Genomic DNA, 25846 nt, shown 5'->3' on the forward strand with positions numbered 1-25846 from the left:
TACAGAAATGTTCTTGAACATATGTAAATAACTAAGGATTCATTGAGGTCGGCGTAGCGCATTCGCCTTTCTGAAACATGAAGGGCCAGGGCTCTCCCTTGTTGACGACTGCGTGGCCTAATGGATAAGGTGTCTGACTTCGAATCAGAAGATTGAGGGTTCAAGTCCCTTCGTGGTTGTCTTATATGTTACGATGACGAAGTTGTGTCTCTCTCCTTTCTGGAGACGTTTAGAAGGGCCACTTGGTGTTCTAATGTTGCAGACAGCAGTGCTATGTTTGATAACCCTACCACAAACAGGTGATGCCCTGCACCCTGTATAGGGGTTATTCTTCACCAGCGAAATAATCCTTCTGTCTTCTGCCACAGTTGTTTTCCATTGCCTTTTGGTGTCCTGAGCTCACCAGTGCGTTATTTCTTTTGAAGAAGTTGCCAAATACTAGATTTTTCCACAGCCAATGTTTTTGCTATGTCTCTGACCGGTTTGTTTTGATTTCTAAGGCAAAACTGAAGACAAAATGCCACAACAACAAAGAGGCACTACTAAAGACAGCTGAAGGCCTTGCAGAGCATCACCAGGGACTAAACCCAGCATCTGGTGATGGCTATGGGTTCCACACTTCAACATTCATTGACTGCAAAGGATCTGCAACCAAGTATTGAAACTAACAATTTAATTCAGGATTATGTTACTTTGTCCAAATACTTTTGAGCACCTAAAATTGGGGGGACACATATAGAAATGGATGTTAGTACCCTCAAATTAAAGATGAAAGACTACACTTAAAGAATATCTGGATTGTTTCCTTTGAAATCCATTGTGGTGTTGTACAGATCCAAAATGATGACAATTGTGTCACTGTCCAAATATTCATGGATCTAATTGTAGGTATGTTTTTCTTTTAAAATAGATTTTCTTTGTCTTTTAATGTTTATTCTTTTAAATGTACAATCAGTATCCTGTATTATGTTTTGTACTTAATCTATGTTACCTTCAGTCCTTTGCTGTAAATGCTTTGGCAATACTTGCATAACCTCGCCATGCCAATACAGCCCTTCTGAATTAGAATTTGACAAAACCGTATTCAATTATAATAATATTTGTTGTCAATGTAAATATATGACAAAATAAACCATTACTGTTACTATGATTATGATGCAGCTGTGTTGATTATTATTCTGGACTGACAACTGAAAGGTTGTTGGTTCAAAATCCTGTGTAGAGCACACTTTTACCAGATTGGGCGTTTTGCTCCATATTACCCAGTGAGACCATGCTAATATAATTTGCGTAACACACCGTACATATTGGGACAATGTAATAATTTCAGGCTAGTTGGTCATTAAGAAAAAGTGAAATAAAACGTACAGCCCTTTACATACATTAAAAATACTAGTATTATTATTGTTATAATCAAGCCTAATGATAACAAATAATAAGCGGAGGAAAATAAACTAATGTGTGTAAGTAATTACAGTACTGTATCTACATGTGCCAGTGAGCATGCATGATGAATTAAAACAGACATAAATTAACAAACTGTAGCTTATCTAATAATGACATAAACATCATACCGGTGTCTAGTATTATTATTATTATTATTATTATTATTATTATTATTATTATTATTATTACTGTGATTATTATGATGATGATGATGATGATGATTATTATTATTATTATTATTATTATTATTATTATTATTATTATTATTATTATTATTATTACTGTGATTATTATTATGATGATGAGTATTATTATTATACCAGACAGGTATGAGATGGCTTATCAATGTAGTACACCAAGTAAAAAATAGGTTCAACACCATATATAATTTGTTTACGGAAAATTAATATATTTTCAAATAGTAGCGTAATATTCATCGTGGTACTCATCTGAAACTGAAAACAAAAAACAACATATCTTTATATAAAGCATAACATGCTTACATGAAGTGTAAGAGGAACTGGCTGTGTTGTAATCCGGTCGTTTTTATTTTACTCCTGGAATTGCAAAGTCTTCTTGCAATTCCTTAGGTGTGTTTTTTTTTCCACGAGACCATTTTGTATCTAATTCTGTATCCTCCTCCATGTTCAAGAATAGGTCGTACAGAAGTAGAAAGTGTCAACACGTGTGGAAAGTCAATGAATGAGTCTACAGCATGCATGTCATGTAAATAGACTACAAACAAATTGGCGATTTTACTAAAGCTTAATGGAAGACATCATGTTACATGTAGCTTTATTGCTAACCGTGAAAAATAAACGTCATTTCCATAACATTTCCACAAACTTCAGGAAGGAGTATTTCATTTATGTGTAGAAACGTACGCTTCTTATAAATGTATTAGCAACAGGGAAATGGAAATAAGTTAGCATTCCTTATGTTTTGACAACCGGGAAACAAAGAAGAAACAATTCCTTGTTTTCTGAGAACTAAAAACTGAAATAAGTAACCATTCCTTATTTTCTGAGTTCCAGGAATCAAACAAGGAATAAGTAGCCATTGCTTGTTTCTTCATGAGTCTAGAAACAGAAAAAAATACTTATTTCATTAAGAAAACAGGCAAACTGAAAAAGTAACCAACAACAAAACGTAGCAATCAGTAACCATCACTGTATTTGGAAAATTGGGAAACAGAAATAAGGAATAAGTAACCATTTCTTATTTTTTGGGAAACCGTGTTTCAGAAATAATAAACTATGTACATGTTCTTTGTTGAAAATCTGAAACCAGGAATAAGTGTCTATTACTTATTTCGTGTAAAACAGGGACAAATATAAAAAATTGTAATCATTACTTATTGAAAGAAAATGGAAATAAGGAATGAGAAACCATTACTTATTGATCAAAAGACATCAATCAGACATAAAACACAAGTAAACATTAACAAGAAATATGTATCCATAATTCATTTATTGAGAAATCTTGAAAAAAAATTAAATATTGAATCATTACTTATTTTGAGAAATCACAAATAAGTAACACGTAAGCATTACTTAATTTTTGAAACGTAAGCAATAAGAAATAAGGAATTAGTAACCATTACTCATTTTTTTAATAAATAAGGAATAAGGAATCAACTTCACGGAGGTGTCTGATAAGCTGACAATGCGTTGATCTTGGACGTGAGCCTCCGCGTCTGCAGCCTACAGCAAAAAAAGTGAGCTGCACTGCCGAGACTGTCACACAAATGCCTGGAGACTGGAGAATGCGGGCATCAATCCCGCTACCTCTCACATGCTAAGCGAGCACTCTACCACCTGAGCTAATTCCCCTGCCCTCAGATGTAAAGCCCACTTCTTCAGTCTTTACATGGAACGTCGAGAGTAAGTTCGTTCCTGTGCTTCAGGCAAGCTTGCATCCAACTGTGGACAACTTACTTTCCACTGTGACAGCCACTATGCCACAATACAAAAAGGATTGTCAGGAGCAAAACTTTCAAACTGACAGAAAACTTCAAGGCCTGTCGTGTGACTTGATTTACATGAGCTACAGAAATGTTCTTGAACATATGTATATAACTAAGGATTCATTGAGGTCGGCGTAGCGCATTCGCCTTTCTGAAACATGAAGGGCCAGGGCTCTCCCTTGTTGACGACTGCGTGGCCTAATGGATAAGGCGTCTGACTTCGGATCAGAAGATTGAGGGTTCGAGTCCCTTCGTGGTCGTCTTATATGTTACGATGACGAAGTTGTGTCTCTCTCCTTTCTGGAGACGTTTAGAAGGGCCACTTGGTGTTCTAATGTTGCAGACAGCAGTGCTATGTTTGATAACCCTACCACAAACAGGTGATGCCCTGCACCCTGTATAGGGGTTATTCTTCACCAGCGAAATAATCCTTCTGTCTTCTGCCACAGTTGTTTTCCGTTGCCTTTTGGTGTCCTGAGCTCACCAGTGCGTTATTTCTTTTGAAGAAGTTGCCAAATAGTAGATTTTTCCACAGCCAATGTTTTTGCTATCTCTCTGACCGGTTTGTTTTGATTTCTAAGGCAAAACTGAAGACAAAACGCCACAAGAACAAAGAGGCACTACTAAAGACAGCTGAAGGCCTTGCAGAGCATCACCAGGGACTAAACCCAGCATCTGGTGATGGCTATGGGTTCCACACTTCAACATTCATTGACTGCAAAGGATCTGCAACCAAGTATTGAAACTAACAATTTAATTCAGGATTATGTTACTTTGTCCAAATACTTTTGAGCACCTAAAATTGGGGGGACACATATAGAAATGGATGTTAGTACCCTCAAATTAAAGATGAAAGACTACACTTAAAGAATATCTGGATTGTTTCCTTTGAAATCCATTGTGGTGTTGTACAGATCCAAAATGATGACAATTGTGTCACTGTCCAAATATTCATGGATCTAATTGTAGGTATGTTTTTCTTTTAAAATAGATTTTCTTTGTCTTTTAATGTTTATTCTTTTAAATGTACAATCAGTATCCTGTATTATGTTTTGTACTTAATCTATGTTACCTTCAGTCCTTTGCTGTAAATGCTTTGGCAATACTTGCATAACCTCGCCATGCCAATACAGCCCTTCTGAATTAGAATTTGACAAAACCGTATTCAATTATAATAATATTTGTTGTCAATGTAAATATATGACAAAATAAACCATTACTGTTACTATGATTATGATGCAGCTGTGTTGATTATTATTCTGGACTGACAACTGAAAGGTTGTTGGTTCAAAATCCTGTGTAGAGCACACTTTTACCAGATTGGGCGTTTTGCTCCATATTACCCAGTAAGACCATGCTAATATAATTTGCGTAACACACCGTACATATTGGGACAATGTAATAATTTCAGGCTAGTTGGTCATTAAGAAAAAGTGAAATAAAACGTACAGCCCTTTACATACATTAAAAATACTAGTATTATTATTGTTATAATCAAGCCTAATGATAACAAATAATAAGCGGAGGAAAATAAACTAATGTGTGTAAGTAATTACAGTACTGTATCTACATGTGCCAGTGAGCATGCATGATGAATTAAAACAGACATAAATTAACAAACTGTAGCTTATCTAATAATGACATAAACATCATACCGGTGTCTAGTATTATTATTATTATTATTATTATTATTATTATTATTATTATTACTACTGTGATTATTATTATGATGATGAGTATTATTATTATACCAGACAGGTATGCGATGGCTTATCAATGTAGTACACCAAGTAAAAAAAAGGTTCAACACCATATATAATTTGTTTACGGAAAATTAATATATTTTCAAATAGTAGCGTAATATTCATCGTGGTACTCATCTGAAACTGAAAACAAAAAACAACATATCTTTATATAAAGCATAACATGCTTACATGAAGTGTAAGAGCAACTGGCTGTGTTGTAATCCGGTCGTTTTTATTTTACTCCTGGAATTGCAAAGTCTTCTTGCAATTCCTTAGGTGTGTTTTTTTTTCCACGAGACCATTTTGTATCTAATTCTGTATCCTCCTCCATGTTCAAGAATAGGTCGTACAGAAGTAGAAAGTGTCAACACGTGTGGAAAGTCAATGAATGAGTCTACAGCATGCATGTCATGTAAATAGACTACAAACAAATTGGCGATTTTACTAAAGCTTAATGGAAGACATCATGTTACATGTAGCTTTATTGCTAACCGTGAAAAATAAACGTCATTTCCATAACATTTCCACAAACTTCAGGAAGGAGTATTTCATTTATGTGTAGAAACGTACGCTTCTTATAAATGTATTAGCAACAGGGAAATGGAAATAAGTTAGCATTCCTTATGTTTTGACAACCGGGAAACAAAGAAGAAACAATTCCTTGTTTTCTGAGAACTAATAACTGAAATAAGTAACCATTCCTTATTTTCTGAGTTCCAGGAATCAAACAAGGAATAAGTAGCCATTGCTTGTTTCTTCATGAGTCTAGAAACAGAAAAAAATACTTATTTCATTAAGAAAACAGGCAAACTGAAAAAGTAACCAACAACAAAACGTAGCAATCAGTAACCATCACTGTATTTGGAAAATTGGGAAACAGAAATAAGGAATAAGTAACCATTTCTTATTTTTTGGGAAACCGTGTTTCAGAAATAATAAACTATGTACATGTTCTTTGTTGAAAATCTGAAACCAGGAATAAGTGTCTATTACTTATTTCGTGTAAAACAGGGACAAATATAAAAAATTGTAATCATTACTTATTGAAAGAAAATGGAAATAAGGAATGAGAAACCATTACTTATTGATCAAAAGACATCAATCAGACATAAAACACAAGTAAACATTAACAAGAAATATGTATCCATAATTCATTTATTGAGAAATCTTGAAAAAAAATGAAATATTGAATCATTACTTATTTTGAGAAATCACAAATAAGTAACACGTAAGCATTACTTAATTTTTGAAACGTAAGCAATAAGAAATAAGGAATTAGTAACCATTACTCATTTTGTTAATAAATAAGGAATAAGGAATCAACTTCACGGAGGTGTCTGATAAGCTGACAATGCGTTGATCTTGGACGTGAGCCTCCGCGTCTGCAGCCTACAGCAAAAAAAGTGAGCTGCACTGCCGAGACTGTCACACAAATGCCTGGAGACTGGAGAATGCGGGCATCAATCCCGCTACCTCTCACATGCTAAGCGAGCACTCTACCACCTGAGCTAATTCCCCTGCCCTCAGATGTAAAGCCCACTTCTTCAGTCTTTACATGGAACGTCGAGAGTAAGTTCGTTCCTGTGCTTCAGGCAAGCTTGCATCCAACTGTGGACAACTTACTTTCCACTGTGACAGCCACTATGCCACAATACAAAAAGGATTGTCAGGAGTAAAACTTTCAAACTGACAGAAAACTTCAAGGCCTGTCGTGTGACTTGATTTACATGAGCTACAGAAATGTTCTTGAACATATGTATATAACTAAGGATTCATTGAGGTCGGCGTAGCGCATTCGCCTTTCTGAAACATGAAGGGCCAGGGCTCTCCCTTGTTGACGACTGCGTGGCCTAATGGATAAGGCGTCTGACTTCGGATCAGAAGATTGAGGGTTCGAGTCCCTTCGTGGTCGTCTTCTATGTTACGATGACGAAGTTGTGTCTCTCTCCTTTCTGGAGACGTTTAGAAGGGCCACTTGGTGTTCTAATGTTGCAGACAGCAGTGCTATGTTTGATAACCCTACCACAAACAGGTGATGCCCTGCACCCTGTATAGGGGTTATTCTTCACCAGCGAAATAATCCTTCTGTCTTCTGCCACAGTTGTTTTCCGTTGCCTTTTGGTGTCCTGAGCTCACCAGTGCGTTATTTCTTTTGAAGAAGTTGCCAAATAGTAGATTTTTCCACAGCCAATGTTTTTGCTATCTCTCTGACCGGTTTGTTTTGATTTCTAAGGCAAAACTGAAGACAAAACGCCACAAGAACAAAGAGGCACTACTAAAGACAGCTGAAGGCCTTGCAGAGCATCACCAGGGACTAAACCCAGCATCTGGTGATGGCTATGGGTTCCACACTTCAACATTCATTGACTGCAAAGGATCTGCAACCAAGTATTGAAACTAACAATTTAATTCAGGATTATGTTACTTTGTCCAAATACTTTTGAGCACCTAAAATTGGGGGGACACATATAGAAATGGATGTTAGTACCCTCAAATTAAAGATGAAAGACTACACTTAAAGAATATCTGGATTGTTTCCTTTGAAATCCATTGTGGTGTTGTACAGATCCAAAATGATGACAATTGTGTCACTGTCCAAATATTCATGGATCTAATTGTAGGTATGTTTTTCTTTTAAAATAGATTTTCTTTGTCTTTTAATGTTTATTCTTTTAAATGTACAATCAGTATCCTGTATTATGTTTTGTACTTAATCTATGTTACCTTCAGTCCTTTGCTGTAAATGCTTTGGCAATACTTGCATAACCTCGCCATGCCAATACAGCCCTTCTGAATTAGAATTTGACAAAACCGTATTCAATTATAATAATATTTGTTGTCAATGTAAATATATGACAAAATAAACCATTACTGTTACTATGATTATGATGCAGCTGTGTTGATTATTATTCTGGACTGACAACTGAAAGGTTGTTGGTTCAAAATCCTGTGTAGAGCACACTTTTACCAGATTGGGCGTTTTGCTCCATATTACCCAGTGAGACCATGCTAATATAATTTGCGTAACACACCGTACATATTGGGACAATGTAATAATTTCAGGCTAGTTGGTCATTAAGAAAAAGTGAAATAAAACGTACAGCCCTTTACATACATTAAAAATACTAGTATTATTATTGTTATAATCAAGCCTAATGATAACAAATAATAAGCGGAGGAAAATAAACTAATGTGTGTAAGTAATTACAGTACTGTATCTACATGTGCCAGTGAGCATGCATGATGAATTAAAACAGACATAAATTAACAAACTGTAGCTTATCTAATAATGACATAAACATCATACCGGTGTCTAGTATTATTATTATTATTATTATTATTATTATTATTATTATTATTATTACTGTGATTATTATGATGATGATGATGATTATTATTATTATTATTATTATTATTATTATTATTATTATTATTATTATTATTATTATTATTACTACTGTGATTATTATTATGATGATGAGTATTATCATTATACCAGACAGGTATGAGATGGCTTATCAATGTAGTACACCAAGTAAAAAATAGGTTCAACACCATATATAATTTGTTTACGGAAAATTAATATATTTTTAAATAGTAGCGTAATATTCATTGTGGTACTCATCTGAAACTGAAAACAAAAAACAACATATCTTTATATAAAGCATAACATGCTTACATGAAGTGTAAGAGGAACTGGCTGTGTTGTAATCCGGTCGTTTTTATTTTACTCCTGGAATTGCAAAGTCTTCTTGCAATTCCTTAGGTGTGTTTTTTTTTCCACGAGACCATTTTGTAACTAATTCTGTATCCTCCTCCATGTTCAAGAATAGGTCGTACAGAAGTAGAAAGTGTCAAGACGTGTGGAAAGTCAATGAATGAGTCTACAGCATGCATGTCATGTAAATAGACTACAAACAAATTGGCGATTTTACTAAAGCTTAATGGAAGACACCATGTTACATGTAGCTTTATTGCTAACCATGAAAAATAAACGTCATTTCCATAACATTTCCACAAACTTCAGGAAGGAGTATTTAATTTATGTGTAGAAACGTACGCTTCTTATAAATGTATTAGCAACAGGGAAATGGAAATAAGTTAGCATTCCTTATGTTTTGACAACCAGGAAACAAAGAAGAAACAATTCCTTGTTTTCTGAGAACTAAAAACTGAAATAAGTAACCATTCCTTATTTTCTGAGTTCCAGGAATCAAACAAGGAATAAGTAGCCATTGCTTGTTTCTTCATGAGTCTAGAAACAGAAAAAAATACTTATTTCATTAAGAAAACAGGCAAACTGAAAAAGTAACCAACAACAAAACGTAGCAATCAGTAACCATCACTGTATTTGGAAAATTGGGAAACAGAAATAAGGAATAAGTAACCATTTCTTATTTTTTGGGAAACCGTGTTTCAGAAATAATAAACTATGTACATGTTCTTTGTTGAAAATCTGAAACCAGGAATAAGTGTCTATTACTTATTTCGTGTAAAACAGGGACAAATATAAAAAATTGTAATCATTACTTATTGAAAGAAAATGGAAATAAGGAATGAGAAACCATTACTTATTGATCAAAAGACATCAATCAGACATAAAACACAAGTAAACATTAACAAGAAATATGTATCCATAATTCATTTATTGAGAAATCTTGAAAAAAAATGAAATATTGAATCATTACTTATTTTGAGATATCACAAATAAGTAACACTTAAGCATTACTTAATTTTTGAAACGTAAGCAATAAGAAATAAGGAATTAGTAACCATTACTCATTTTTTTAACAAATAAGGAATAAGGAATCAACTTCACGGAGGTGTCTGATAAGCTGACAATGCGTTGATCTTGGACGTGAGCCTCCGCGTCTGCAGCCTACAGAAAAAAAAGGGAGCTGCACTGCCGAGACTGGCACACAAATGCCTGGAGACTGGAGAATGCGGGCATCAATCCCGCTACCTCTCACATGCTAAGCGAGCACTCTACCACCTGAGCTGATTCCCCTGCCCTCAGATGTAAAGCCCACTTCTTCAGTCTTTACATGGAACGTCGAGAGTAAGTTCGTTCCTGTGCTTCAGGCAAGCTTGCATCCAACTGTGGACAACTTACTTTCCACTGTGACAGCCACTATGCCACAATACAAAAAGGATTGTCAGGAGCAAAACTTTCAAACTGACAGAAAACTTCAAGGCCTGTCGTGTGACTTGATTTACATGAGCTACAGAAATGTTCTTGAACATATGTATATAACTAAGGATTCATTGAGGTCGGCGTAGCGCATTCGCCTTTCTGAAACATGAAGGGCCAGGGCTCTCCCTTGTTGACGACTGCGTGGCCTAATGGATAAGGCGTCTGACTTCGGATCAGAAGATTGAGGGTTCGAGTCCCTTCGTGGTCGTCTTATATGTTACGATGACGAAGTTGTGTCTCTCTCCTTTCTGGAGACGTTTAGAAGGGCCACTTGTTGTTCTAATGTTGCAGACAGCAGTGCTATGTTTGATAACCCAACCACAAACAGGTGATGCCCTGCACCCTGTATAGGGGTTATTCTTCACCAGCGAAATAATCCTTCTGTCTTCTGCCACAGTTGTTTTCCGTTGCCATTTGGTGTCCTGAGCTCACCAGTGCGTTATTTCTTTTGAAGAAGTTGCCAAATAGTAGATTTTTCCACAGCTAATGTTTTTGCTATCTCTCTGACCGGTTTGTTTTGATTTCTAAGGCAAAACTGAAGACAAAACGCCACAAGAACAAAGAGGCACTACTAAAGACAGCTGAAGGCCTTGCAGAGCATCACCAGGGACTAAACCCAGCATCTGGTGATGGCTATGGGTTCCACACTTCAACATTCATTGACTGCAAAGGATCTGCAACCAAGTATTGAAACTAACAATTTAATTCAGGATTATGTTACTTTGTCCAAATACTTTTGAGCACCTAAAATTGGGGGGACACATATAGAAATGGGTGTTAGTACCCTCAAATTAAACATGAAAGACTACACTTAAAGAATATCTGGATTGTTTCCTTTGAAATCCATTGTGGTGTTGTACAGATCCAAAATGATGACAATTGTGTCACTGTCCAAATATTCATGGATCTAATTGTAGGTATGTTTTTCTTTTAAAATAGATTTTCTTTGTCTTTTAATGTTTATTCTTTTAAATGTACAATCAGTATCCTGTATTATGTTTTGTACTTAATCTATGTTACCTTCAGTCCTTTGCTGTAAATGCTTTGGCAATACTTGCATAACCTCGCCATGCCAATACAGCCCTTCTGAATTAGAATTTGACAAAACCGTATTCAATTATAATAATATTTGTTGTCAATGTAAATATATGACAAAATAAACCATTACTGTTACTATGATTATGATGCAGCTGTGTTGATTATTATTCTGGACTGACAACTGAAAGGTTGTTGGTTCAAAATCCTGTGTAGAGCACACTTTTACCAGATTGGGCGTTTTGCTCCATATTACCCAGTGAGACCATGCTAATATAATTTGCGTAACACACCGTACATATTGGGACAATGTAATAATTTCAGGCTAGTTGGTCATTAAGAAAAAGTGAAATAAAACGTACAGCCCTTTACATACATTAAAAATACTAGTATTATTATTGTTATAATCAAGCCTAATGATAACAAATAATAAGCGGAGGAAAATAAACTAATGTGTGTAAGTAATTACAGTACTGTATCTACATGTGCCAGTGAGCATGCATGATGAATTAAAACAGACATAAATTAACAAACTGTAGCTTATCTAATAATGACATAAACATCATACCGGTGTCTAGTATTATTATTATTATTATTATTATTATTATTATTATTATTACTGTGATTATTATGATGATGATGATGATTATTATTATTATTATTATTATTATTATTATTATTATTATTATTATTATTATTATTATTACTACTGTGATTATTATTATGATGATGAGTATTATCATTATACCAGACAGGTATGAGATGGCTTATCAATGTAGTACACCAAGTAAAAAATAGGTTCAACACCATATATAATTTGTTTACGGAAAATTAATATATTTTCAAATAGTAGCGTAATATTCATTGTGGTACTCATCTGAAACTGAAAACAAAAAACAACATATCTTTATATAAAGCATAACATGCTTACATGAAGTGTAAGAGGAACTGGCTGTGTTGTAATCCGGTCGTTTTTATTTTACTCCTGGAATTGCAAAGTCTTCTTGCAATTCCTTAGGTGTGTTTTTTTTTCCACGAGACCATTTTGTAACTAATTCTGTATCCTCCTCCATGTTCAAGAATAGGTCGTACAGAAGTAGAAAGTGTCAAGACGTGTGGAAAGTCAATGAATGAGTCTACAGCATGCATGTCATGTAAATAGACTACAAACAAATTGGCGATTTTACTAAAGCTTAATGGAAGACACCATGTTACATGTAGCTTTATTGCTAACCATGAAAAATAAACGTCATTTCCATAACATTTCCACAAACTTCAGGAAGGAGTATTTCATTTATGTGTAGAAACGTACGCTTCTTATAAATGTATTAGCAACAGGGAAATGGAAATAAGTTAGCATTCCTTATGTTTTGACAACCAGGAAACAAAGAAGAAACAATTCCTTGTTTTCTGAGAACTAAAAACTGAAATAAGTAACCATTCCTTATTTTCTGAGTTCCAGGAATCAAACAAGGAATAAGTAGCCATTGCTTGTTTCTTCATGAGTCTAGAAACAGAAAAAAATACTTATTTCATTAAGAAAACAGGCAAACTGAAAAAGTAACCAACAACAAAACGTAGCAATCAGTAACCATCACTGTATTTGGAAAATTGGGAAACAGAAATAAGGAATAAGTAACCATTTCTTATTTTTTGGGAAACCGTGTTTCAGAAATAATAAACTATGTACATGTTCTTTGTTGAAAATCTGAAACCAGGAATAAGTGTCTATTACTTATTTCGTGTAAAACAGGGACAAATATAAAAAATTGTAATCATTACTTATTGAAAGAAAATGGAAATAAGGAATGAGAAACCATTACTTATTGATCAAAAGACATCAATCAGACATAAAACACAAGTAAACATTAACAAGAAATATGTATCCATAATTCATTTATTGAGAAATCTTGAAAAAAAAATGAAATATTGAATCATTACTTATTTTGAGAAATCACAAATAAGTAACACGTAAGCATTACTTAATTTTTGAAACGTAAGCAATAAGAAATAAGGAATTAGTAACCATTACTCATTTTTTTAATAAATAAGGAATAAGGAATCAACTTCACGGAGGTGTCTGATAAGCTGACAATGCGTTGATCTTGGACGTGAGCCTCCGCGTCTGCAGCCTACAGCGAAAAAAGTGAGCTGCACTGCCGAGACTGGCACACAAATGCCTGGAGACTGGAGAATGCGGGCATCAATCCCGCTACCTCTCACATGCTAAGCAAGCACTCTACCACCTGAGCTAATTCCCCTGCCCTCAGATGTGAAGCCCACTTCTTCAGTCTTTACATGGAACGTCGAGAGTAAGTTCGTTCCTGTGCTTCAGGCAAGCTTGCATCCAACTGTGGACAACTTACTTTCCACTGTGACAGCCACTATGCCACAATACAAAAAGGATTGTCAGGAGCAAAACTTTCAAACTGACAGAAAACTTCAAGGCCTGTCGTGTGACTTGATTTACATGAGCTACAGAAATGTTCTTGAACATATGTATATAACTAAGGATTCATTGAGGTCGGCGTAGCGCATTCGCCTTTCTGAAACATGAAGGGCCAGGGCTCTCCCTTGTTGACGACTGCGTGGCCTAATGGATAAGGCGTCTGACTTCGGATCAGAAGATTGAGGGTTCGAGTCCCTTCGTGGTCGTCTTATATGTTACGATGACGAAGTTGTGTCTCTCTCCTTTCTGGAGATGTTTAGAAGGGCCACTTGGTGTTCTAATGTTGCAGACAGCAGTGCTATGTTTGATAACCCTACCACAAACAGGTGATGCCCTGCACCCTGTATAGGGGTTATTCTTCACCAGCGAAATAATCCTTCTGCCACAGTTGTTTTCCGTTGCCATTTGGTGTCCTGAGCTCACCAGTGCGTTATTTCTTTTGAAGAAGTTGCCAAATAGTAGATTTTTCCACAGCCAATGTTTTTGCTATCTCTCTGACCGGTTTGTTTTGATTTCTAAGGCAAAACTGAAGACAAAACGCCACAAGAACAAAGAGGCACTACTAAAGACAGCTGAAGGCCTTGCAGAGCATCACCAGGGACTAAACCCAGCATCTGGTGATGGCTATGGGTTCCACACTTCAACATTCATTGACTGCAAAGGATCTGCAACCAAGTATTGAAACTAACAATTTAATTCAGGATTATGTTACTTTGTCCAAATACTTTTGAGCACCTAAAATTGGGGGGACACATATAGAAATGGATGTTAGTACCCTCAAATTAAAGATGAAAGACTACACTTAAAGAATATCTGGATTGTTTCGTTTGAAATCCATTGTGGTGTTGTACAGATCCAAAATGATGACAATTGTGTCACTGTCCAAATATTCATGGATCTAATTGTAGGTATGTTTTTCTTTTAAAATAGATTTTCTTTGTCTTTTAATGTTTATTCTTTTAAATGTACAATCAGTATCCTGTATTATGTTTTGTACTTAATCTATGTTACCTTCAGTCCTTTGCTGTAAATGCTTTGGCAATACTTGCATAACCTCGCCATGCCAATACAGCCCTTCTGAATTAGAATTTGACAAAACCGTATTCAATTATAATAATATTTGTTGTCAATGTAAATATATGACAAAATAAACCATTACTGTTACTATGATTATGATGCAGCTGTGTTGATTATTATTCTGGACTGACAACTGAAAGGTTGTTGGTTCAAAATCCTGTGTAGAGCACACTTTTACCAGATTGGGCGTTTTGCTCCATATTACCCAGTGAGACCATGCTAATATAATTTGCGTAACACACCGTACATATTGGGACAATGTAATAATTTCAGGCTAGTTGGTCATTAAGAAAAAGTGAAATAAAACGTACAGCCCTTTACATAAATAAAAAATACTAGTATTATTATTGTTATAATCAAGCCTAATGATAACAAATAATAAGCGGAGGAAAATAAACTAATGTGTGTAAGTAATTACAGTACTGTATCTACATGTGCCAGTGAGCATGCATGATGAATTAAAACAGACATAAATTAACAAACTGTAGCTTATCTAATAATGACATAAACATCATACCGGTGTCTAGTATTATTATTATTATTATTATTATTATTATTATTATTATTATTATTACTGTGATTATTATTGTGATGATGAGTATTATTATTATACCAGACAGGTATGAGATGGCTTATCAATGTAGTACACCAAGTAAAAAATAGGTTCAACACCATATATAATTTGTTTACGGAAAATTAATATATTTTCAAATAGTAGCGTAATATTCATTGTGGTACTCATCTGAAACTGAAAACAAAAAACAACATATCTTTATATAAAGCATAACATGCTTACATGAAGTGTAAGAGGAACTGGCTGTGTTGTAATCCGGTCGTTTTTATATTACTCCTGGAATTGCAAAGTCTTCTTGCAATTCCTTAGGTGTGTTTTTTTTTCCACGAGACCATTTTGTAACTAATTCTGTATCCTCCTCCATGTTCAAGAATAGGTCGTACAGAAGTAGAAAGTGTCAACACGTGTGGAAAGTCAATGAATGAGTCTACAGCATGCATGTCATGTAAATAGACTACAAACAAATTGGCGATTTTACTAAAGCTTAATGGAAGACATCATGTTACATGTAGCTTTATTGCTAACCGTGAAAAATAAACGTCATTTCCATAACATTTCCACAAACTTCAGGAAGGAGTATTTCATTTATGTGTAGAAACGTACGCTTCTTATAAATGTATTAGCAACAGGGAAATGGAAATAAGTTAGCATTCCTTATGTTTTGACAACCGGGAAACAAAGAAGAAACAATTCCTTGTTTTCTGAGAACTAAAAACTGAAATAAGTAACCATTCCTTATTTTCTGAGTTCCAGGAATCAAACAAGGAATAAGTAACCATTGCTTGTTTCTTCATGAGTCTAGAAACAGAAAAAAATACTTATTTCATTAAGAAAACAGGCAAACTGAAAAAGTAACCAACAACAAAACGTAGCAATCAGTAACCATCACTGTATTTGGAAAATTGGGAAACAGAAATAAGGAATAAGTAACCATTTCTTATTTTTTGGGAAACCGTGTTTCAGAAATAATAAACTATGTACATGTTCTTTGTTGAAAATCTGAAACCAGGAATAAGTGTCTATTACTTATTTCGTGTAAAACAGGGACAAATATAAAAAATTGTAATCATTACTTATTGAAAGAAAATGGAAATAAGGAATGAGAAACCATTACTTATTGATCAAAAGACATCAATCAGACATAAAACACAAGTAAACATTAACAAGAAATATGTATCCATAATTCATTTATTGAGAAATCTTGAAAAAAAATGAAATATTGAATCATTACTTATTTTGAGAAATCACAAATAAGTAACACGTAAGCATTACTTAATTTTTGAAACGTAAGCAATAAGAAATAAGGAATTAGTAACCATTACTCATTTTTTTAATAAATAAGGAATAAGGAATCAACTTCACGGAGGTGTCTGATAAGCTGACAATGCGTTGATCTTGGACGTGAGCCTCCGCGTCTGCAGCCTACAGGAAAAAAAAGAGAGCTGCACTGCCGAGACTGGCACACAAATGCCTGGAGACTGGAGAATGCGGGCATCAATCCCGCTACCTCTCACATGCTAAGCGAGCACTCTACCACCTGAGCTAATTCCCCTGCCCTCAGATGTAAAGCCCACTTCTTCAGTCTTTACATGGAACGTCGAGAGTAAGTTCGTTCCTGTGCTTCAGGCAAGCTTGCATCCAACTGTGGACAACTTACTTTCCACTGTGACAGCCACTATGCCACAATACAAAAAGGATTGTCAGGAGCAAAACTTTCAAACTGACAGAAAACTTCAAGGCCTGTCGTGTGACTTGATTTACATGAGCTACAGAAATGTTCTTGAACATATGTATATAACTAAGGATTCATTGAGGTCGGCGTAGCGCATTCGCCTTTCTGAAACATGAAGGGCCAGGGCTCTACCTTGTTGACGACTGCGTGGCCTAATGGATAAGGCGTCTGACTTCGGATCAGAAGATTGAGGGTTCGAGTCCCTTCGTGGTCGTCTTATATGTTACGATGACGAAGTTGTGTCTCTCTCCTTTCTGGAGACGTTTAGAAGGGCCACTTGGTGTTCTAATGTTGCAGACAGCAGTGCTATGTTTGATAACCCTACCACAAACAGGTGATGCCCTGCACCCTGTATAGGGGTTATTCTTCACCAGCAAAATAATCCTTCTGTCTTCTGCCACAGTTGTTTTCCGTTGCCTTTTGGTGTCCTGAGCTCACCAGTGCGTTATTTCTTTTGAAGAAGTTGCCAAATAGTAGATTTTTCCACAGCCAATGTTTTTGCTATCTCTCTGACCGGTTTGTTTTGATTTCTAAGGCAAAACTGAAGACAAAACGCCACAAGAACAAAGAGGCACTACTAAAGACAGCTGAAGGCCTTGCAGAGCATCACCAGGGACTAAACCCAGCATCTGGTGATGGCTATGGGTTCCACACTTCAACATTCATTGACTGCAAAGGATCTGCAACCAAGTATTGAAACTAACAATTTAATTCAGGATTATGTTACTTTGTCCAAATACTTTTGAGCACCTAAAATTGGGGGGACACATATAGAAATGGATGTTAGTACCCTCAAATTAAAGATGAAAGACTACACTTAAAGAATATCTGGATTGTTTCGTTTGAAATCCATTGTGGTGTTGTACAGATCCAAAATGATGACAATTGTGTCACTGTCCAAATATTCATGGATCTAATTGTAGGTATGTTTTTCTTTTAAAATAGATTTTCTTTGTCTTTTAATGTTTATTCTTTTAAATGTACAATCAGTATCCTGTATTATGTTTTGTACTTAATCTATGTTACCTTCAGTCCTTTGCTGTAAATGCTTTGGCAATACTTGCATAACCTCGCCATGCCAATACAGCCCTTCTGAATTAGAATTTGACAAAACCGTATTCAATTATAATAATATTTGTTGTCAATGTAAATATATGACAAAATAAACCATTACTGTTACTATGATTATGATGCAGCTGTGTTGATTATTATTCTGGACTGACAACTGAAAGGTTGTTGGTTCAAAATCCTGTGTAGAGCACACTTTTACCAGATTGGGCGTTTTGCTCCATATTACCCAGTGAGACCATGCTAATATAATTTGCGTAACACACCGTACATATTGGGACAATGTAATAATTTCAGGCTAGTTGGTCATTAAGAAAAAGTGAAATAAAACGTACAGCCCTTTACATACATTAAAAATACTAGTATTATTATTGTTATAATCAAGCCTAATGATAACAAATAATAAGCAGAGGAAAATAAACTAATGTGTGTAAGTAATTACAGTACTGTATCTACATGTGCCAGTGAGCATGCATGATGAATTAAAACAGACATAAATTAACAAACTGTAGCTTATCTAATAATGACATAAACATCATACCGGTGTCTAGTATTATTATTATTATTATTATTATTATTACTGTGATTATTATGATGATGATGATGATGATTATTATTATTATTATTATTATTATTATTATTATTATTATTATTATTATTATTATTATTATTATTATTACTGTGATTATTATTATGATGATGAGTATTATTATTATACCAGACAAGTATGAGATGGCTTATCAATGTAGTACACCAAGTAAAAAATAGGTTCAACACCATATATAATTTGTTTACGGAAAATTAATATATTTTCAAATAGTAGCGTAATATTCATCGTGGTACTCATCTGAAACTGAAAACAAAAAACAACATATCTTTATATAAAGCATAACATGCTTACATGAAGTGTAAGAGGAACTGGCTGTGTTGTAATCCGGTCGTTTTTATTTTACTCCTGGAATTGCAAAGTCTTCTTGCAATTCCTTAGGTGTGTTTTTTTTTCCACGAGACCATTTTGTAACTAATTCTGTATCCTCCTCCATGTTCAAGAATAGGTCGTACAGAAGTAGAAAGTGTCAAGACGTGTGGAAAGTCAATGAATGAGTCTACAGCATGCATGTCATGTAAATAGACTACAAACAAATTGGCGATTTTACTAAAGCTTAATGGAAGACATCATGTTACATGTAGCTTTATTGCTAACCGTGAAAAATAAACGTCATTTCAATAACATTTCCACAAACTTCAGGAAGGAGTATTTCATTTATGTGTAGAAACGTACGCTTCTTATAAATGTATTAGCAACAGGGAAATGGAAATAAGTTAGCATTCCTTATGTTTTGACAACCGGGAAACAAAGAAGAAACAATTCCTTGTTTTCTGAGAACTAAAAACTGAAATAAGTAACCATTCCTTATTTTCTGAGTTCCAGGAATCAAACAAGGAATAAGTAACCATTGCTTGTTTCTTCATGAGTCTAGAAACAGAAAAAAATACTTATTTCATTAAGAAAACAGGCAAACTGAAAAAGTAACCAACAACAAAACGTAGCAATCAGTAGCCATCACTGTATTTGGAAAATTGGGAAACAGAAATAAGGAATAAGTAACCATTTCTTATTTTTTGGGAAACCGTGTTTCAGAAATAATAAACTATGTACATGTTCTTTGTTGAAAATCTGAAACCAGGAATAAGTGTCTATTACTTATTTCGTGTAAAACAGGGACAAATATAAAAAATTGTAATCATTACTTATTGAAAGAAAATGGAAATAAGGAATGAGAAACCATTACTTATTGATCAAAAGACATCAATCAGACATAAAACACAAGTAAACATTAACAAGAAATATGTATCCATAATTCATTTATTGAGAAATCTTGAAAAAAAATCAAATATTGAATCATTACTTATTTTGAGAAATCACAAATAAGTAACACGTAAGCATTACTTAATTTTTGAAACGTAAGCAATAAGAAATAAGGAATTAGTAACCATTACTCATTTTTTTAATAAATAAGGAATAAGGAATCAACTTCACGGAGGTGTCTGATAAGCTGACAATGCGTTGATCTTGGACGTGAGCCTCCGCGTCTGCAGCCTACAGCGAAAAAAGTGAGCTGCACTGCCGAGACTGGCACACAAATGCCTGGAGACTGGAGAATGCGGGCATCAATCCCGCTACCTCTCACATGCTAAGCGAGCACTCTACCACCTGAGTTAATTCCCCTGCCCTCAGATGTGAAGCCCACTTCTTCAGTCTTTACATGGAACGTCGAGAGTAAGTTCGTTCCTGTGCTCAGGCAAGCTTGCATCCAACTGTGGACAACTTACTTTCCACTGTGACAGCCACTATGCCACAATACAAAAAGGATTGTCAGGAGCAAAACTTTCAAACTGACAGAAAACTTCAAGGCCTGTCGTGTGACTTGATTTACATGAGCTACAGAAATGTTCTTGAACATATGTATATAACTAAGGATTCATTGAGGTCGGCGTAGCGCATTCGCCTTTCTGAAACATGAAGGGCCAGGGCTCTAACTTGTTGACGGCAGCGTGGCCTAATGCATAAGGCGTCTGACTTCGGATCAGAAGATTGAGGGTTCGAGTCCCTTCGTGGTCGTCTTATATGTTACGATGACGAAGTTGTGTCTCTCTCCTTTCTGGAGACGTTTAGAAGGGCCACTTGGTGTTCTAATGTTGTAGACAGCAGTGCTATGTTTGATAACCCTACCACAAACAGGTGATGCCCTGCACCCTGTATAGGGGTTATTCTTCACCAGCGAAATAATCCTTCTGTCTTCTGCCACAGTTGTTTTCCGTTGCCTTTTGGTGTCCTGAGCTCACCAGTGCGTTATTTCTTTTGAAGAAGTTGCCAAATAGTAGATTTTTCCACAGCCAATGTTTTTGCTATCTCTCTGACCGGTTTGTTTTGATTTCTAAGGCAAAACTGAAGACAAAACGCCACAAGAACAAAGAGGCACTACTAAAGACAGCTGAAGGCCTTGCAGAGCATCACCAGGGACTAAACCCAGCATCTGGTGATGGCTATGGGTTCCACACTTCAACATTCATTGACTGCAAAGGATCTGCAACCAAGTATTGAAACTAACAATTTAATTCAGGATTATGTTACTTTGTCCAAATACTTTTGAGCACCTAAAATTGGGGGGACACATATAGAAATGGATGTTAGTACCCTCAAATTAAAGATGAAAGACTACACTTAAAGAATATCTGGATTGTTTCCTTTGAAATCCATTGTGGTGTTGTACAGATCCAAAATGATGACAATTGTGTCACTGTCCAAATATTCATGGATCTAATTGTAGGTATGTTTTTCTTTTAAAATAGATTTTCTTTGTCTTTTAATGTTTATTCTTTTAAATGTACAATCAGTATCCTGTATTATGTTTTGTACTTAATCTATGTTACCTTCAGTCCTTTGCTGTAAATGCTTTGGCAATACTTGCATAACCTCGCCATGCCAATACAGCCCTTCTGAATTAGAATTTGACAAAACCGTATTCAATTATAATAATATTTGTTGTCAATGTAAATATATGACAAAATAAACCATTACTGTTACTATGATTATGATGCAGCTGTGTTGATTATTATTCTGGACTGACAACTGAAAGGTTGTTGGTTCAAAATCCTGTGTAGAGCACACTTTTACCAGATTGGGCGTTTTGCTCCATATTACCCAGTGAGACCATGCTAATATAATTTGCGTAACACACCGTACATATTGGGACAATGTAATAATTTCAGGCTAGTTGGTCATTAAGAAAAAGTGAAATAAAACGTACAGCCCTTTACATACATTAAAAATACTAGTATTATTATTGTTATAATCAAGCCTAATGATAACAAATAATAAGCGGAGGAAAATAAACTAATGTGTGTAAGTAATTACAGTACTGTATCTACATGTGCCAGTGAGCATGCATGATGAATTAAAACAGACATAAATTAACAAACTGTAGCTTATCTAATAATGACATAAACATCATACCGGTGTCTAGTATTATTATTATTATTATTATTATTATTATTATTATTATTATTATTATTACTGTGATTATTATGATGATGATGATGATGATGATTATTATTATTATACCAGACAGGTATGAGATGGCTTATCAATGTAGTACACCAAGTAAAAAAAAGGTTCAACACCATATATAATTTGTTTACGGAAAATTAATATATTTTCAAATAGTAGCGTAATATTCATCGTGGTACTCATCTGAAACTGAAAACAAAAAACAACATATCTTTATATAAAGCATAACATGCTTACATGAAGTGTAAGAGGAACTGGCTGTGTTGTAATCCGGTCGTTTTTATTTTACTCCTGGAATTGCAACGTCTTCTTGCAATTCCTTAGGTGTGTTTTTTTTTCCACGAGACCATTTTGTAACTAATTCTGTATCCTCCTCCATGTTCAAGAATAGGTCGTACAGAAGTAGAAAGTGTCAACACGTGTGGAAAGTCAATGAATGAGTCTACAGCATGCATGTCATGTAAATAGACTACAAACAAATTGGCGATTTTACTAAAGCTTAATGGAAGACATCATGTTACATGTAGCTTTATTGCTAACCGTGAAAAATAAACGTCATTTCCATAACATTTCCACAAACTTCAGGAAGGAGTATTTCATTTATGTGTAGAAACGTACGCTTCTTATAAATGTATTAGCAACAGGGAAATGGAAATAAGTTAGCATTCCTTATGTTTTGACAACCGGGAAACAAAGAAGAAACAATTCCTTGTTTTCTGAGAACTAAAAACTGAAATAAGTAACCATTCCTTATTTTCTGAGTTCCAGGAATCAAACAAGGAATAAGTAGCCATTGCTTGTTTCTTCATGAGTCTAGAAACAGAAAAAAATACTTATTTCATTAAGAAAACAGGCAAACTGAAAAAGTAACCAACAACAAAACGTAGCAATCAGTAACCATCACTGTATTTGGAAAATTGGGAAACAGAAATAAGGAATAAGTAACCATTTCTTATTTTTTGGGAAACCGTGTTTCAGAAATAATAAACTATGTACATGTTCTTTGTTGAAAATCTGAAACCAGGAATAAGTGTCTATTACTTATTTCGTGTAAAACAGGGACAAATATAAAAAATTGTAATCATTACTTATTGAAAGAAAATGGAAATAAGGAATGAGAAACCATTACTTATTGATCAAAAGACATCAATCAGACATAAAACACTAGTAAACATTAACAAGACATATGTATCCATAATTCATTTATTGAGAAATCTTGAAAAAAAATTAAATATTGAATCATTACTTATTTTGAGAAATCACAAATAAGTAACACGTAAGCATTACTTAATTTTTGAAAGGTAAGCAATAAGAAATAAGGAATTAGTAACCATTACTCATTTTTTTAATAAATAAGGAATAAGGAATCAACTTCACGGAGGTGTCTGATAAGCTGACAATGCGTTGATCTTGGACGTGAGCCTCCGCGTCTGCAGCCTACAGCAAAAAAAGTGAGCTGCACTGCCGAGACTGGCACACAAATGCCTGGAGACTGGAGAATGCGGGCATCAATCCCGCTACCTCTCACATGCTAAGCGAGCACTCTACCACCTGAGCTAATTCCCCTGCCCTCAGATGTAAAGCCCACTTCTTCAGTCTTTACATGGAACGTCGAGAGTAAGTTCGTTCCTGTGCTTCAGGCAAGCTTGCATCCAACTGTGGACAACTTACTTTCCACTGTGACAGCCACTATGCCACAATACAAAAAGGATTGTCAGGAGCAAAACTTTCAAACTGACAGAAAACTTCAAGGCCTGTCGTGTGACTTGATTTACATGAGCTACAGAAATGTTCTTGAACATATGTATATAACTAAGGATTCATTGAGGTCGGCGTAGCGCATTCGCCTTTCTGAAATATGAAGGGCCAGGGCTCTCCCTTGTTGACGACTGCGTGGCCTAATGGATAAGGCGTCTGACTTCGGATCAGAAGATTGAGGGTTCGAGTCCCTTCGTGGTCGTCTTATATGTTACGATGATGAAGTTGTGTCTCTCTCCTTTCTGGAGACGTTTAGAAGGGCCACTTGTTGTTCTAATGTTGCAGACAGCAGTGCTATGTTTGATAACCCTACCACAAACAGGTGATGCCCTGCACCCTGTATAGGGGTTATTCTTCACCAGCGAAATAATCCTTCTGTCTTCTGCCACAGTTGTTTTCCGTTGCCTTTTGGTGTCCTGAGCTCACCAGTGCGTTATTTCTTTTGAAGAAGTTGCCAAATAGTAGATTTTTCCACAGCCAATGTTTTTGCTATCTCTCTGACCGGTTTGTTTTGATTTCTAAGGCAAAACTGAAGACAAAACGCCACAAGAACAAAGAGGCACTACTAAAGACAGCTGAAGGCCTTGCAGAGCATCACCAGGGACTAAACCCAGCATCTGGTGATGGCTATGGGTTCCACACTTCAACATTCATTGACTGCAAAGGATCTGCAACCAAGTATTGAAACTAACAATTTAATTCAGGATTATGTTACTTTGTCCAAATACTTTTGAGCACCTAAAATTGGGGGGACACATATAGAAATGGATGTTAGTACCCTCAAATTAAAGATGAAAGACTACACTTAAAGAATATCTGGATTGTTTCCTTTGAAATCCATTGTGGTGTTGTACAGATCCAAAATGATGACAATTGTGTCACTGTCCAAATATTCATGGATCTAATTGTAGGTATGTTTTTCTTTTAAAATAGATTTTCTTTGTCTTTTAATGTTTATTCTTTTAAATGTACAATCAGTATCCTGTATTATGTTTTGTACTTAATCTATGTTACCTTCAGTCCTTTGCTGTAAATGCTTTGGCAATACTTTGCATAACCTCGCCATGCCAATACAGCCCTTCTGAATTAGAATTTCACAAAACAGTATTCAATTATAATAATATTTGTTGTCAATGTAAATATATGACAAAATAAACCATTACTGTTACTATGATTATGATGCAGCTGTGTTGATTATTATTCTGGACTGACAACTGAAAGGTTGTTGGTTCAAAATCCTGTGTAGAGCACACTTTTACCAGATTGGGCGTTTTGCTCCATATTACCCAGTGAGACCATGCTAATATAATTTGCGTAACACACCGTACATATTGGGACAATGTAATAATTTCAGGCTAGTTGGTCATTAAGAAAAAGTGAAATAAAACGTACAGCCCTTTACATACATTAAAAATACTAGTATTATTATTGTTATAATCAAGCCTAATGATAACAAATAATAAGCGGAGGAAAATAAACTAATGTGTGTAAGTAATTACAGTACTGTATCTACATGTGCCAGTGAGCATGCATGATGAATTAAAACAGACATAAATTAACAAACTGTAGCTTATCTAATAATGACATAAACATCATACCGGTGTCTAGTATTATTATTATTATTATTATTATTATTATTATTATTATTATTATTATTATTACTGTGATTATTATGATGATGATGATGATTATTATTATTATTATTATTATTATTATTATTATTATTATTA

At 35.0% G+C, this 25846-nt stretch overlaps 7 non-coding genes across 7 annotated transcripts; all 7 read left to right on the top strand.

The window, feature by feature from the left end:
- The first annotated feature begins 106 nt into the window (after window positions 1–106).
- Window positions 107–179, top strand: trnar-ucg (transfer RNA arginine (anticodon UCG)). The gene has a single exon. It is a non-coding gene; the product is annotated as a tRNA-Arg (tRNA).
- A 3420-nt stretch (window positions 180–3599) lies between these two features.
- Window positions 3600–3672, top strand: trnar-ucg (transfer RNA arginine (anticodon UCG)). The gene has a single exon. It is a non-coding gene; the product is annotated as a tRNA-Arg (tRNA).
- A 3324-nt stretch (window positions 3673–6996) lies between these two features.
- Window positions 6997–7069, top strand: trnar-ucg (transfer RNA arginine (anticodon UCG)). The gene has a single exon. It is a non-coding gene; the product is annotated as a tRNA-Arg (tRNA).
- A 3417-nt stretch (window positions 7070–10486) lies between these two features.
- On the top strand, window positions 10487–10559 carry trnar-ucg (transfer RNA arginine (anticodon UCG)). The gene has a single exon. It is a non-coding gene; the product is annotated as a tRNA-Arg (tRNA).
- A 3409-nt stretch (window positions 10560–13968) lies between these two features.
- trnar-ucg (transfer RNA arginine (anticodon UCG)) lies at window positions 13969–14041 on the top strand. The gene has a single exon. It is a non-coding gene; the product is annotated as a tRNA-Arg (tRNA).
- Window positions 14042–17359: 3318 nt separating this feature from the next.
- Window positions 17360–17432, top strand: trnar-ucg (transfer RNA arginine (anticodon UCG)). Its single transcript has one exon. It is a non-coding gene; the product is annotated as a tRNA-Arg (tRNA).
- A 6813-nt stretch (window positions 17433–24245) lies between these two features.
- On the top strand, window positions 24246–24318 carry trnar-ucg (transfer RNA arginine (anticodon UCG)). The gene has a single exon. It is a non-coding gene; the product is annotated as a tRNA-Arg (tRNA).
- Window positions 24319–25846: the final 1528 nt, after the last annotated feature.

Source organism: Amia ocellicauda, chromosome 14 (assembly GCF_036373705.1).
Source record: "Amia ocellicauda isolate fAmiCal2 chromosome 14, fAmiCal2.hap1, whole genome shotgun sequence".
NCBI lineage: Eukaryota > Metazoa > Chordata > Actinopteri > Amiiformes > Amiidae > Amia > Amia ocellicauda.